This window comes from Anopheles darlingi, chromosome 2 (genome assembly GCF_943734745.1).
Source record: "Anopheles darlingi chromosome 2, idAnoDarlMG_H_01, whole genome shotgun sequence".
Classification (NCBI taxonomy): Eukaryota; Metazoa; Arthropoda; class Insecta; order Diptera; family Culicidae; genus Anopheles; species Anopheles darlingi.
Genome location: NC_064874.1, coordinates 63,863,557 through 63,868,556, shown reverse-complemented (window position 1 = coordinate 63,868,556; position 5,000 = coordinate 63,863,557).

The window sequence follows — 5,000 nt, the reverse complement described above, 5'->3', positions numbered from 1 at the left end:
ATTAAAGCGGAATCATGGACCAATCGTCGAGCAGACGAAGGAGTAGCTCGTAAACCGACGATCTTTACCGAGAACTATCTTCTTCATCCAAATTTGCAAAACAGTGGAGGCAACAGGTTCCCTTCGTATAGCAATACATACTCTGCCCAGGTCAATTCATCTTCCGGCGAGACTAACACGAGCTCTGCAACAATGTAAAAAGGCATATCATAAATCCGCCAAAGTCGCCGCCCTGCGCCTCAGTAATCTAATACTAATGTCTAATCATTACTCAAGTTAGTAAAAGGGGCATACACGACACCTTGCGCTCGGAGGACCGCTCGTGCAAGGTTCAACCGTTTAGTGCCGACCGACTGAAGAAAGCGTTAATTTTGTGGCCTCGGCAGCGACGGTGGCCAGTATGGGAACTGACGGGAATAAATTCGAATTAAATTATGTTGTCCCGTCGTCGTGATGGTGTAGCAGCTGCTGCTGCTGCTGGTGCCTCTTGTTAACCCTTAGCGCCCCTGGTGCACGATTATGTAGATTAACGGCCAACGGGTCCTGCTAGCGAGGTGTATGTGTGTGTGTGTGCGTCATCAGCTTTCGCTGCGATGCAGTTTATGTGGCTGCCGGTCGACAAGGAACCGGCAGCTCTACAAAGGTACGCTTGACGCCGGTGGTTAGTGGCTGCTTGCTGTGGGAACATTTGACGGACGATTGAAACCAAAATGGACGTATAATTCGCGGGGTGGTGCATCATAGAGAACGCGTGGCGGATGAAAAAAGAGGCCGCGATACGCGTAAAACCGGATAACCCTCATCGCAGCATCACAATCGCAATCTGGCCCTCCCCGCCCGCCCGGTTGATCCCGGTGGTTTTAATTTCGTTTTTAACGCAGATGAGTCTATTAGTTGGATCCAGCTGCAGCTCCGTGCAGCTGGAACAGCAGCAATAACAGAGACATTTGTCGGTGTTGGTGCGAAGACGACGACGGCGATGACCAAGTGTGCTGGACACTAAGTGACCATCCTGGCGGTGCAGATGATGATGATAGGGTCGGTCCAGTTGGTTGGGTGGCCATTTTGCTGCCAGATTGATGTTGACTTGCGGATCGGTTGGCAGGTTGGATGACCGGGTTCTGGCGCGATGGAAAGATGGATACAGCTGAGTGATCATGATGATGATGATGATGATGCTCTTGAGGATCATTCTTGATAGTTTGTTTGTTTATGACTCAACGGAACTTGCAGTCTATAATGGGCAGGCATTACTGACTAATAAACATCCATTCTATCCAGGATCATGGAAAAGCCCAGTAGACCAATATGTTAGTGGTACAATGTACATCAAAAGACTATGCGGTACTAAAGTGAAAATCATAAATATGGTGGATTAATTCAATTTCAATTTAAATGAAAGTGATTATGGCTTTAACGTCTACAAAATATAGTTTCTGCAGCTCATCAAAAGATGTCGATAACATGTTCTGGACTCTGGTAGTCTAGTAATTTCTACCTGACAATCGTGGGTTTGACGGTTTAAAAATGGCGTCCGTTGTATAAACCCAAAGAGCATCTGAATCTAGATTCTGGTAGAATTAGAAATTATTTTGTAGGAAGTTTGAATTTCAGCTGAAGAAATCGTTACGAAACATGGCAAAGTTAACTAGTTTAACAAACGTATTCCAAGCGTGTGAAATTGTTCACGATTGTTCGAATTTAAATTTAAATCTAAGTCTTTTGTCGACTAGAGAACGAGCGTATACAGCTCTTAAAAATTAAAATAACAACAATAAAAGAAATGAAATAAGATATCTTCACGAGTTTACGATGCATAGTTTATTGCTTTTTAAAATGATCGTCTGCTTCAATCAATGATACAATGTCTGAGTTGCGATTTTCGTTATATGAGCATATTGGAAATGCCACCTATTGAATTGAATCATCTTTAATTGTAAGAACAATAGCATCTTGCAGAACGTCCGTTATCCTTGAGATAAAGGCACTGGTTTCGTTTTGACGGCCGCCATACACACAAATCTGGAACTGTACAGAATGTAAATTTTCTGCTTCAAATTCCGGACATCGTGCGGCGTATAGTAATTTCTTGCTAGTAAACAAAATGTCTGCAGCTGAATAAAGTGGAAAGAATTAATCGCATACAATTAGCAACATAAACGCTTACTCGCTAGACTAACTTAACTTGTAACGAATGCACGGTGATCTTTTGAGGTAGATCAGGATGAATTTATATACTGAGTGCAGATTCTATTCAAAAGTAAACACATCATCCACGCTTCATAAAAAAATCTATCCTTGAAGGAAGCGACGCTTTGGTTGCAGAAGAAGCATATCGCTGAATGTTTCAATTGTTTCAGTGTTTTTCCCAGTGCACTGTGATGCTCACCGCTCCTTGCCTGCAATACAGAAAGGATTTCTGATGGTTCCTTCTTTTAACTGCGCGTCAATTTATCGACCAATTTTCTTAAAGACTCGACATCTAAAACAATCCAAACAATGATCACGGATCAGTCGGGGCTATTTAGGAAAATGGCGGCTTCCACGTTCCCTCGCCGAACGTCAACTGCACCATTTTGTTGCTCACTACTTGCAGCGTGCTGACCGGCAACAGCAGCATACCGACGAGGAGCGACCGATCACACGTCATCCCGGCTAGACGCGCGCGTCAGTTCATTTCCAGATTCAACCTTTCCCCCCCGTGTTTCAGGAGGGAGGGTGGAAGTGGAAGGAATGAGAAAAGGGAGGGCGACCGGGGGTGGTGAATCGAAATCGCTCGTTCGCGTTCCTTCCCTTCGATCGCGACACTAGGCGGCCGCCGCCGCCGCTTTCTGGCCGCCGGCAAACCTCCGGCCAGCAATTCATCATGTCCTCGACGAAGGGTCCGGTTCAGTGGCCCCATGCTTCCGCATCTCCCACGGGAAGAGTGCCACAGTGTGTGTGTGTGTGTGTGTGTGTGAGCAGCGGGCGGGCGGGCGGGCGTGCGCGCGCACGCGTGTCCTCGAGACTTGGACTTCGACTTGAGCCACAGTTTTGCTCCCTTGGCGCGCCCTCTCTTCACTCTCTTCCTCTCTTCCGTGCTGAGTGAGTCCGGTGAGATCAACACACACGCACACACACACACACACATACGGCCTAGCAAACAGCAGCAGGCGACGGTGATGCAAGCTGGTTGCTACGTTAATGTGCCATTGAAAAATAATTATCCAAGACGGCTACCACACGGCCGCCCCCTCCGCTCTTTTCCTGCTCCTCATTTTCAGAGACGAGACGCTGGCCGTTGCGTGGTCTTCCTCCTTCTTCGTTTTCTTCCTTTCTTCCACGTCCCAGGACTGGTCGAACGTTGTCGTTTGTCGTCAGACATGTCGCTCTGCGGCTGGTTGCTCGCGATTCAGCTCAGGTGCACCATTTATCCCCCCCGGTCCCCGGCAGGAATGAGCTGCTGCCCGCTGCTGCCGCTGCTCCTCCTTGGCACCACTACAAATTGCAGTGCCCGGTGGGTTTGGGGGGGTGGGGCGCCAGGTTCAACCTTCGCTGCAGCGTTCCGGTGTTGGCGGGGTTCGCTCGGCGTTTAATCAGTCGTGGCGGTGGCTGCGGCGGTGGCGACGCAACCGAAGGCAGATGCCATCCTCTGTATCCATGGTAGCCGGTCGCACCAGGAGGGGGTGGAAGGGGTGGTGGTGCGATGTCCAATGCCACGGGGCGCAACAGATACCGAAAGCAGTCCAACGACGCACACACGATGTCGCTGTCGATCTCGTCGACGTCGTCGTCGTCGTACACACACGCACGCACGCGCTACTTGGTCCGTTTCCTTGGACAGAAGTCACCGGACCGGCCATCGCAAGCGACGAACCCCCGTTCCCCCCGGTGATCCGCTTTTCTCCTCATCTGGCGCACACCAAACGACGCCAACTCCCGGCCACTGCAAGTGACGATTATTTCATTTTTTTTTCGCTCCCAACGCACCAACCAGGGGTGGTGGTGGTGGTGGACGAACCGAGCCAGCCACGAGTGGACACGATAATTTGAAATGGACCGAAATTTGCATATCACCTGCTCCGGTCAGGATGTACCGGTGAACCAGCTGGGCGAGGAGGAGGGGAGGGGAAGGGAGGGGGTGCGCGACGTGCAGGAAAATTACTTACGAATGCCAATGCCGAAGATGTTTGTGTCGCGCTGGACGCCGTCGGCCGTGTCGTGTCGGGAGAGTGTGAGTTGTCTCCGTAGTGCCGGCAGCAGGGCAACCGGAGCGTTCGGGGTCGTATCCAAAGGAAGGAGGGAGGGGGGGGTTTCTGCACCACGCGGTACGCGGTGTAACTTGGATTTGCCCAAAAATGGCAGTCGGGGGTGAGGGTTTTTGAAAATTACAGCCTTAACTATCTTATTTTAATTTAATATGGGGCTAATGTGTTATTGTCCTGTCTTCGGTTCTTGGGTTCCATTCGTGGTGAGCGATCAAGTGAGCATGGATCATATTTTCCCATATTTGTTTTGCAATAAAAGTAACAACAGTTTCTGCGGTATTTTATCTCATTTTTTGGAATGCTGCAGGATAGTATCTGCCTTTTTGGCTAGCTGCACATACCAGGCATACGTATTTATTCAAATTCAAACATAAGGTATTTCTCACCAAGAGTTCGAATTTTGATTAATCTATTTTGGTTTGAAAATGAGTTTAATTGTGATTTTCTGTAAAATAGTGTTAGTTCTGCTGCTCAATAGTTATTTGTTTTTAACACACATATTATAGTTTCTCAACCATTCTTTTACTTAACATTCTTAACTAGTGTTAAACGCTTTCAGATCCATCGCCACAGAGATGACTTTTGCAGACCATTTCACTCCAAATTCTTTGAATTTTAGGTTTTGAATTGCGTCAAATTGATGTTTTGGCTGCATTTATTTTAGATATCGTAAGAACATTAAGAACTAAAACGAAGTATCTGGGACACTATTGGCTATAGCTTTGGTAATGTTTTTTTTTTTGTCAAAATTGC